Source organism: Dasypus novemcinctus, chromosome X (assembly GCF_030445035.2).
Source record: "Dasypus novemcinctus isolate mDasNov1 chromosome X, mDasNov1.1.hap2, whole genome shotgun sequence".
Lineage (NCBI taxonomy): Eukaryota > Metazoa > Chordata > Mammalia > Cingulata > Dasypodidae > Dasypus > Dasypus novemcinctus.
In genome coordinates, this window is record NC_080704.1 from 69,493,639 (window position 1) to 69,505,178 (window position 11,540).

Genomic DNA, 11,540 nt, shown 5'->3' on the forward strand with positions numbered 1-11,540 from the left:
CCACACTCAGCTAAGATGGAGTTGAAGATGGACAACCACCACACCATGGAGCCTAGAGTGATTACAACTGAAAGTGGGAGGATTGCATCCAGCTATTGTTTTTAGATTTGAGTTTCTGTCAATAAAAAGTTGTGGTTCATGTTTTAATTTTATGTAGTATATTCTGGCAAAACAGTATTTTTTGAAAATGCAGAAATTTGAATACTCGGCACCATATACGACCTATTCAAATGATGGGATAACCTAAAAAGAGCTGAGGCTTGAACCCAGTTTGATGCAGCAGGATTCTGAGTATATTGGAAGGTAGGAAAGTAGCCAGAGAGTAAGAACAGAGGTAATGAATGTGAGGTGTCAGGGATGGCGCTCTGACTGACAAAGCAGGGAGGCTGGAGGGACCCACCTTGCATTAAGTATGCATGCTCAGGTGGCCATTGCCAGTGAAACAAGGGGAGCTCTGTCTCTCCCCATCAGCCGAGTCCCTCAGCCTCGGTGGATGAGCCACATATTGGTAGCTGCCAGGGTGGTGCTTCAGCACCCCCCTTCCTAATAGCCACCAAGTTCAATTGGCACCACTGCCCACCTGCCTCCTCAGGGCACTAAAACTCCAACTCCATCCCTCAGATGGGCCATAGCAGCCTGGGGCTTAGAAGTACATTAAGGACTAGGAGAGGTGTGGAGGATCCACCCTGTGAGGCAGGAGGTCTGGGAACACACCTTGGCTCACCTGCACCTCACGGCAGATACTGCAGAAGAAATGGGGGCAGTTCTGTCCCAATCAGCCCTGAAGCACTCAGGGTGGTGAGGGAGAATGACAGGGGCTTCCCGTGGTTCCCTGCAGCCACAAGAACCACCAGCACCTGCAGCCACTGGGCACCAAAGCTCTCACTCACATTGGCACAGCAGTCATCCCCATCCCTCAGCCCACCAACAAATTCCATGGTTAGAAACTCCCAGCAGGTCAGCAGCTGGATGACCTGTGCTCCTCACTGTTCAGCCCTTCTGCCCTAAGTCCCAGGACTTCCGATAGGCTCCATCCAATCCCATGCATGCTGTGACTACTTCAGGCTGGCTATACTTTCCAACCACCCTAGAACAGGGGAGGCCTGGACAGATGGAGGGGAAGTAGTGAGGAGAGGTCGAGGAAGAGTCACTGCCTGCAAAGTGTTGGAAGCAGCCCGGACGGCCTTGCCAACACAATGCAGGACCATCTGCCCTAGATTTACCCAGCCAGGGGTGTGCTGGTGAGGAGGAACTTCCTCCAAGCCTGGACAGCCAAAGGGGCAAGGCCTCCTCACCACTTTCTGCACGGTCTGCTGCAGCCCAGAGGCCTTATAAAGGTCCACTGAGCACTGTCACCATGCTGACAACCGCCTACATGCAGTGTGTATGTGCACCCGGCCCATTCCCCTTTGACAGTAGCTTCATTGAGATGCCCAGGGGCTGAAGCGAGCCATTTCATGTACTTCCACAGGGGAAACTGTGAGGTCACCGTTTTCTGTGTCAGGAGCACCTGACGACAAGACCCTCCTAGCTAAGCCTCCCTGCCTGCCAAGGGCTGGTGCCAGTTCCTGAGGGCACACTGAAAATCTAGCACAGGCTGGTGCCAGGAAAAGCCTCCACCTGCCTCTTCTGATCCCTGCACTTCATCCAGCTTTGGTGGGTACCTGCCAAGGCGGTGATGCAGCCCTACCTTCCCAACATCCACATTGTTCACTTGTCACCGCTGCCCACCTGCCCTCAAGTCCCATGTTCCTGGAACCTGCCTCCTCAGGGCATCACACCTCCAACTCTCTCCCTCAGACTGGCTGGAGCAGCCTGGGGCTAAGAATACAATAGGACAAGGAGAGGTATGGAGGACCCACCCTGTGAGGCAGGAGGCCTCGGAACACACCTTAGGCTGACCTCACATCAGAGCAGATACTGGAGCAGCCATTGGGGCAGCTCTGTCCCGATTAGCCCTTTAGCACTCAGGGGCAGTAGGGCAGCATGACAGTGGATTCCCATAATTCCCTGTGGCCAGAAGACCCACCAGCATCTGCAGGCACTGGGCACTAAACCTCTCTCATGTTGGCACAGCAGTCTTCCCTGTCCCCCAGACCACCTATAGACACCGTGGTTATGAACTCCCAGTAGGTCAGTGGCAGAATGACTTGTGCTCCTCACTGCTCACACTTTCTGCTCCAAGCCTCAGGCCTTCCAATGTGCTCCATCCATGCCCATTCATGCTTTGACTACTTCACCCTGGCTATCCTTCCCAATGGCCCTGGGAACAAGGGAGGCCTGGGCAGATGGATGGGAAGTTGTGGGAAGAGGTTGAAGGAGAGTCATTGCCTCTGAAGTGGTAGATGCAGCCCAGGAGGGCCTTGCCAACATTGTGTAGGACCACCTTCCCTCAATTTACCTATCCAGGTGTGTGCTGGTGAGGAGGAATCTCCTCCAGTCCTGGATATCCAGGGCAGCATGGCCTCCTCACAGTTTCTACAGGGTCTACTTGCAGCCCAGAGACCTGAAAAAGTTGCACTGAGCACTGTCACCATGCTGACAACCTCCTACGTGCAGAGTTTACATGCACCTGGCCCAATCCCCATTCACAGAAGTTTCATTGAGCTCCACAGAGCTGAAGTGAGCCATTTTATGTACTTCTAGAAGGGCACCGAGACCACAACTTTCTGTCAGGAACAGCTAACAATCAGGATACATTCCTAGCTAATCCTCCCCACCTGCCAAGGGTTGGTGACAGTTCCTGAGGGTGCACTGAAAATCTACTGTAGGCTAGTGTCAGAAAAGGCCTCCACCTGCATTGCCTCCTCCCTGTGTCTTGTCCAGGTGACTGGATCAGGAATTGAACAGCTTTCAAAAATTAATTCACCTAGCAATCCCAGGAAGTCCCGATAAGCAAACCTGGATGACTTGCCCTGGGCTCCCGGTGTGCTGGCATGAGAATGACACACTGAGAGGATTTGAAAATTTTCCAAGGTGTTCATAAAACCAAGGAGCAACAACCAGTATCCATACAAGATCTGTGGTCCATCTCAGGGAAGAAAAAGCCAGACTCAAGCATTTTCCATCAGTCAACGTGAACACATAGAAAATGTTTGGTGGCATCATATGCCCTCAGGTGAGTGCCACAGAAAAGGGATTTGGGTTGCACTCTAATAGGAAATGCCATCTGACTGGAAGGTCATGACTTTAGAATTGTGACAGAATTTTCCTGGAACCTCATCTGCAGATTGCCAGTTGAATTGATATAAATCATAGAGAACTTCCCAAAAGGCCAGACCTTCCATCAAAAGGGCACAGTGGTTCTGTTGTAGAATTTGAGAGAGGTTCAATTATTTGTGTATAGAGAGGCTAGGACTCAGGAATGATTTTGAGAAGGAAAAATGGTTTATTGATGGCCAGCCAGACTTGGGAGCTTTCTGTTTCAATCACAAGCCCCGAACAAGATTTTTAAATTTCTTTTATACAGAGAGGAAAGGCCAAATGGTCCCTTTGTTTCAGTTCTTAAGAGGCTTGAATTAGCATATATATCTTCCACATCTTAGGTAAGCTTTTAGCATGGACTCTAGACATTCTAGATAAGCTTTTAGCATATTTTGTTTGCATTTCTCTTAAATACTTAAAGTTTATAGACCTTGCATTGTTAAACTGTTTCCTGGGACTGGAGTCGTTGCCATGTCACTAAGGGCAGGACTGCAGCCTCTTACCATTCTACACCAACAAGTTAAACAGCTTAGGTTTTCTCTAAGAGACAAAGAGCCTCCCACCCATAGCCTACATCATTTCCCCCCTTTGCCAAAGTTTAACTTGCTAAGCTTTGGCATAATTATTGTTGGAGCTATGAGGTGGATGGCTGTTTGTTGTTTTATTAATTTTTTATCAGTCTTTAGTGCAGCATCCAGGACTGTTTTTAGAAGTTTAGAACTTTTCATTCTGGACAGCAGAATCTTGGGGTAGGGGCCTCCTGCAGTTATCCTGCTGCCACCGGCACTCACGTGGATTTCCAGTAAGGTTCCAGATCCATCTATTACTTTTATTTTACCCTTAAAGAGTTTACACCTTTAATTTAAAAGGGGTGCTGAAGGGAGATGATTTCTTTCCTGTAACTGCTTCCTGCTGGCCATGGGCTGTAGTTATTGCCTAACAAGGTGCAAACTTCTTATTTTAACTGGAGAAAGATGGATCCAGCATTTTGTACAAAGTTGGATGAAGTTTTTATATGGTTAATAAGATGTTCACTCTGAAAGAAACAATTAAAAATTTGGAATACCCGTTTTTAAAAGAGGACATTGGATTACAGAGGTAGACAAGGTTAGGTGCCTATAAAGATGGCACTCCTTAAAAGCTGGTGGGAAAGCATTTATATTCTTTTTTAAGTTATTTGTCTTTAGAGAGAAATTGCAACAGACACTTAGCTTTGTCTGAAGACACATTCTAAGCTGTTCAATGATTGGCACTCATTCACTCCGTTAGATGCTCCTGGTGAACTGGCACTCCTTGTGCAACTGGCTTCATTCAGGATTAGAATACTAAGTTCGAAATTCTCTTGGTTTTCAGCTGTGGGAGTGATCAGAACTACAGAATAAAGGTTTTTTACACTTTTTTTTAAATTGTACAATTTCTAGCATTTTGACTTGTTCAATAGGTGACTCACCATCATCAAGCAAGCCTCACCTTTGCTACACAGTAGAGTACAGCAGAATATAGTAAATTGGCTGAGCCTGGCTGAGACTGCCACCTTATTCCATAGATGTGTTTATTAACTGTTTAGAAAATGAATTTACTAGGAATTTAACATGTCTAATATACTTCTGCACTTGATTTAAAATAGAAAAGATAACATTATAATTATTAGGCATATATTTAGTACAGGATAAAAGTACAGCACTTAATATTAACTAATGTATTACTTAATGCATAAGGATTCAGAGCTGCAATTATTAGTTTTAAGTTTTAGGTTTGTAATACTTTACATGTTATCTCTCCATGAGAGCAGGCCATAATGCCAATTGTGTTTAAGTTTTACTTACAGTATCCTGGTATCATGGCTCCACTTAGCATGTTCTTCATGCAGTGAGAAAGTGGCAGCATCGTTGATCCTACAGAGATTTTCCAGTATTCTACTAGCCTGGTACACACTGCTCTCTGGCACTATAGAACAGTGCCAGTCTGGAGGTGATGTCCATTGTACACTTGGCTGTACTGAGTCATAATTGGCTGCTGCAGGAGCTTGAAACTGCAACGTAGTTTCCATTAACTTTAGGAGCAGAACCAGAGGCTGATATAGCAAATATTTTAATTGAGGGTTCAGTGACCAGCCTAGCTAATAATTCACATGGAGAGGCAAAACGCAATGTATACAGGGCCTGGTTTGAATGCACAAGAATTTGATAATGTTAAAGTTTCTTCCTTGTTTATATATATATATATATTTTTAAACAATTTAATGCAACACATTATATATTAAATGACTGTTTACTTATACAATTTTACTATGAAGATAACAGTAGATACTTTAGTAATAGAGGGAAAAATTATTTTTCATTGTTAAAATGAAAACAGAATATTTCCAATAGAATCAAGATAACTTTTTATTACCATTTGCTTAAATATGTACCTTGTGGTGACCTTTAGACAGGTTTTATTATTATGAAGTTATTTTTATTTTTTTTGCAACTAATACCAATCTAAGTTTTAGTTAACAATGACTTTTAGAACTAGAACTATTTAAACGTTTTTAGTTTGGAAGATGTTTTACAAACTCTTTATAATTGACTATAACCACATTGACTAGCCACCTCATGTTTAAATAAACTTATTAAATTACAATTACCAACCAAAGATATTTACTCTATTTATTTAAGAGAGCATATCTACAATTTTTTCTTTTAGCCTAATTTCACTAATGTGAACTTATAATTTGATTACTCTAAAGATTTTGTACATATAATGTTAATTTAGTTTATAAAATAACTATGGGAGATTACACTCAAGTTAAATAAAATTGAAACCATTATAGTTTATGCTGATGTGGGCTATGGGTGGGAGGCTCTTTGTCTCTTCAGAGATAACCTAAGCTGTTTGACTTGTGGGTGTAGAACAGTAAGAGGCTGCAGTCCTGCCCTTAGTGACAATGGCAACGACTCTAGTCCCAGGAAACAGTTTAACAATGCAAGGTCTATAAACTTTTAAGTATTTAGGGGAAATACAAACAAAATATGCTAAAAGCTTATCTAGAATGTCTGGAGTCCATGCTAAAAGCTTACCTAAGATGTGGAAGATATATATGCTAATTCAAGCCTATTGAGAACTGAAACAAAGGGACCATTTGGCCTTTCCTCTCTGTATAAAAGACATTTGAAAATCTTGTTCAGGGCTCGGGATTCAAATGAAAGCTCCTGAGTCTGGCCAGCTGTCAATAAACCATTTTTCCTTCTCAAAATCATTTCTGAGTCCTGGCCTCTCTATATGCAAATAATTGAACCTCTCTCAAATTCTACAAACAATGCAAGGAATGTTCTCTTTTTCCCTTACAGGAAGCTAAAACTTCTTCTTTTTTGTTTAAGTTATGAAAATGAATAATTTAAAAGCATACTGACTACCAGGTTTTAAAACACATTACACAATTACTTAATTTGTTTAATTATAATCCAGGAAAGAGCTTTCTATAGTTTTTATGGACTTTTTTTTACTTACTGAAATTTGTTAATAGAGCCACTAATTACCTTTATTTTGTTGGAAAGAAATCTTCTGGAAGAAAATAAGTCTCACCAGATTGTGGAGAAGAAGAAAATAATTTATTCTTAATCTTGCAAGAATGGGCGCAGAGCCAGATATGGCTGGTGCCCCGAACAAAGAAAAATGACACAATTTATACCCTTAAGCCTAGCACACAAGCTTTTCCTGTTTCTCCATAGATTGGATACTTCAGAAGTTACAGCTTATCTGAGAAGATCTAACTTTCCATGCAAAAGTTGTGATTTAACTGCTTCCTCTATCACATTCTAACCATTTTAGTTTTTACTTGTTCCCCTTTGTTAAATAAGCAATAGAATTTAGTGCTGAAATGGCACCGACTTAGCTTCTTCTTGGGCAACCTTTCACTGCCCATAGACTGGCCTAAGCTGGTCTCTACTGCTGTCCAACCAGGGAGTGAGAGACTGAGGCAGCAGGCCACCAGGTTACACCAGTCAACAATTTTTTTTATGTGAAAACTAACCTAATCTTTGTTGTTTTTTTTTTTTAACATTTTATGGCTGACAAAAGGTTTAAATGGGGAAATTACTGGGCAAACTGATTCTTAATTCCCTAGCCTAGTAGATAGGTTTAATCTGCCACACCTAGTTTTGCCTTTAAAGCTCTTGCAAAGAGAAGGCCCTTTCCCAAATGTTTCTATAATTAGATTTCTATATGACTTTTTCATCCTGCTTAGTTTAATTTGGGCTTTAAGAGTATTTACATATATAACTGCATATTTAATTTTTAACAATTTGAATAGAGCTTTTTTAAGAATTTTCATTTGTTAATTTGATATTGTTATCCCGATGCATGAAGATATACACTGAGCAAATGGGCAGACAAAGAGTTAGACACAGAAACACAACTCATTGATATTACTTATAATTTGTATTATTTTATATACTGTTTAGCTTAATTTGGGGTTCAGAAATATATATTACTTATATAACTACGTATTTAACCTTAACAATTTGAGCAAATAGGCAGACATGAATAGTTCAACACAAAAACATAACTTTAGTTACTTTAAACTTATAATTTTACAAAACAAGTGTGACTGCAAAACATTTTAAAGACTCTTGAAACTTTTCTTAATTTGCACTATGACTGTGCAGTTTTACACTATGACCATTCAGTTTTACACAAGAATTTTCTTTTTTAATTAATGGATTGTAACTAAAATATTCTCAATGCTTTAGTACCATTTTGTTTTAGAACTTTATATTTTACTTTGAAATTAGCAGAATTTTGGATAAGCAACAAGATTAGTTTTATATATATTTACTGAGCTTTTTGAAGCATCAGGGAGACAGACTGGTTTCTCTCATGAATTACTACTCTTAGGAACACTGACCGTCAGGGCAGGAGACTTCTCCCCCCTCCACACCCCTTTTTGATTTTGGAGATAATAAAACTCCAGTGGTTATTTAACCTTATTCCATCAGGCAGCAATTTATTTAGTTTACACTTGAATTCATGAGAGAAAGGGTTACTAATACCAGGACAGGAGACAGTGATGTCCCAGCTCTTTTCTGGCCTGTAGGGGCAGAAGCTATTATGAAATAACCATAGGCAAAGGCAAGGGGTGAGGTTAGGTTTGAAGTGACCATAAACAGAGGAAAGGTTACATTAGAATTTACACTTAAATAATAGTTTCAGACTAAATTCACTCAGCTATAATTTCAGTTATTATCTTTTCACTGTTTTATAATATAAATGCATTTATAAATGATTTTAACTCAGTTACAGTTTTTATTAATTTTTTAAAAACCTGTTAATTTTATAACACCTTTAAACACCTTTCATTTGACTTATAACATATTAAATGAACTTAACCATTACTTTAATTTTTCTTTTAAGGTAAAAGAATAAATCTCTTGCAGTTAGTTTGAAATAAAAAGCTACTTTTCAGGATTTGATTTCTAGAACCTAATGTTCTTTTTTTTAAAAAAGAGATAAGACCCTTTCTTCTTCAAACACTGAGGAAATGATGAGGTTAAAGCACAAGAAGCTATTTTGATAAAAGATTTTCTTTGTATATTGATCTTAATTTTAATTATAAAAATTTTCCTTCCACAAACCTTCTACACTTTCAGTAGTCATTCAGGTTTTGTCCCACACTCTACTCTTTCCAATAATTAATTATTTTAGGATAAAATCATCTGTTTCTTTAACAATAAAAACACATTCCATATATCCCACATACTAAGTTACCAGGCAAACTTATTACAACATATAATTGCCATTAATACTAAACAAGCTTGTTAAAATAATGAACTTTTCTTCATTTTAAATACCTAGTAGCATGTAATACCAGAAAGTTTTTTTGGAAGCAAGTTGGCAGGGGAGGCTGGCTGCCGAAAAAACATTTTTTTGTTATAAAATTACCTTTTATTATTATTATTATCAATTCAGTTTTTGTTTAATAATGACTTTCTGCAATTATCCATTTAAATACCTTAATTTAAACAATGCTTTGTTAAACTTTTGTAATTATTTTTACCTTTAAGACAAATTTTACCTTCACAGAACACATTCTCTTACTTAAAGTTACTACAATACCTTCTAAGAACCTGGGCAGAATGCAAACGTATTTTGGCTATGACACCATATGGAGGGAACTTTACTGCCTTTATTCTGATTCTGCTTTTCACCCCCTTCACTTCCACCCCTTCCAGGCATTCGGGTGCACAACAATCAAATAGGAATGTGGCTTATGAATAGAAGGTGTGGACTCATTGAAAAGGGGCGAGCCTCTCCCCCTTTCCAGCTTTCACCCAAAATGAGCAGACAGAACCTACTCAAATTTGGCAACTCTCCAAGGGACCCAGCCCCCTGACTGGGGCAGCCCCACCAAACTGGGGTGCATGGCATGGACACAGATGGCCTCCAAGCCCCAGCAAAGGGGCAGACCAGAGACAAGACAGCAGAGCATGCACAAACATCTAGACTCCGCAAACATCCGGACTCCTCACAGTTTTGCCCCATAATCATTTCACCCCCTTACCAATGGCCCACATCAGTTCAGTTGGACATTTTAGGTGATCCGCAGCAGCGCCATTAAAGTGCTTCTTTTTCCTTTTAAGCGCAGTCAAAAAGAGCAGGAGTGCACGCCTCGCGAGAGTGGGAGGCGAGGGGACAGGCCAGGGAGAGGCACAGGAGCTTTCGCAGCACGCGTGCTCCCTCTCTGTCTTGTGTGTCTCGCGAGGTACAGCGGGTGCCCGGCAGCAGTGGGGATTACTTTGCTGCTAGTTTCAGTTCAGGGCAGCGGCGGGTGTAAGTCTCAGCGGCAGCGGTGGAGGCAGTAGCACGACGTTGGAGGAGCAGTTCGGCAGGGAGGGGGTGGTGGCGGTGGTAACGGCGGCGGTAGACGCCTCGGCGGGTGAGCAGGAGGGAGCCATGGTGGCGGCGGAGCAGGGGGCAGCTGCGGCGGCAGGTAGTGAAGCTGGAACTGGGGGTGGAACCGCGGCCAGAGGCACCCAAGGGGGCAGCGCCCAGTCGGAGGGGTCAAAGATCGATGCCAGTAAGAATGAGGAGAATGAAGGGAAAATGTTTATAGGAGGTCTTAACTGGGACACTACAAAGAAAGATCTGAAGGACTACTTCTCCAAATTTGGTGACGTTGTAGGCTGTACTCTGAAGTTAGATCGTATCACAGGGTGATCTAAGGGTTTTGGCTTTATGCTATTTAAAGAAAGAGAAAGAATATAAATTGATTGGGAAGGTGATTGATCCTAAAAGGGCCAAAGACATGAAAACAAAAGAGTCTGTTAAAAAAAATTTTGTTGGTGGTCTTTCTCCAGATACACCTGAAGAGAAAATAAAGGAGTACTTTGGTGGTTTTTGTAAGGTGGAAATTATAGAGCTCCCCATGGACAACAAGACCAATAAGAGGCATGGATTCTGCTTTATTACCTTTAAAGAAGAGGAAACAGTGAAGAAGATAATGGAAAAGAAATACCATAATGTTGGTCTTAGTAAATGTGAAATAAAAGTAGCCATGTCAAAGGAACAGTATCAGCAACAGCAACAGTGGGGATCTAGATGAGGATTTGCAGGAAGAGCTCGTGGAAGAGGTGGTGGTCAGCAGAGTGGTTATGGGAAAGGATCCAGGTGAGGCGGTCATCAAAATACCTACAAACCATACTAAATTATTCCATTTGCAACTTATCCCCAACAGAGGGTGAAGCAGTATTTTCCAATTTGAAGATTCATTTGAGGGTGGCTCCTGACAACTTGCTAATAGCAGTTCAAACTAAATTTTTTCTATCAAGCCCCCGAATGGAAGTATGACCTTGGGTCCCTCTGAAGTTTAATTCTGAGTTCTCATTAAAAGAAATTTGCTTTCATTGATTTATTTCTTAATTGCTATGCTTCAGAACCAATTTATTTTATGCCCCTTCCCCAGTATTGTAGAGCAAGTCTTGTGTTAAAAGCCCAGTGTGACAATGTCATGATGTAGTAGTGTCTTACTGGTTTTTAATAAATCCTTTTGTATAAAAAACAAACAAACAAAAAAAACAAAACAAAAGGGTCCAGTGTTCCCAGGATGGGAAGAACTCTCTGATGAAAAGCACTGTGTGGGAGCATGCCCTCCTGAGCAAGGCATCCAAGCTCTGCCCAGCAAGAGGACATGGACAAGTCTGCAATCATGCTCTTCCCCAACAGGCCGACCACATGTTCATTGTCTGCTCTCCTTGCACCCTTGACCCTCTTAGGCAAGCTCATGGGGACCACAGAGCAAGAAAGTGGCTCTAACCTTAAATATAAGCCCACTTATTCTATGAGTCTCCAGAAGTCAG

The 11,540-nt window shown here is 41.4% G+C and overlaps 1 pseudogene; it reads left to right on the plus strand.

The window, feature by feature from the left end:
- Nucleotides 1-2,460: 2,460 nt before the first annotated feature.
- On the plus strand, nt 2,461-11,091 carry LOC101422397 (heterogeneous nuclear ribonucleoprotein D0 pseudogene; annotated as a pseudogene).
- Nucleotides 11,092-11,540: the final 449 nt, after the last annotated feature.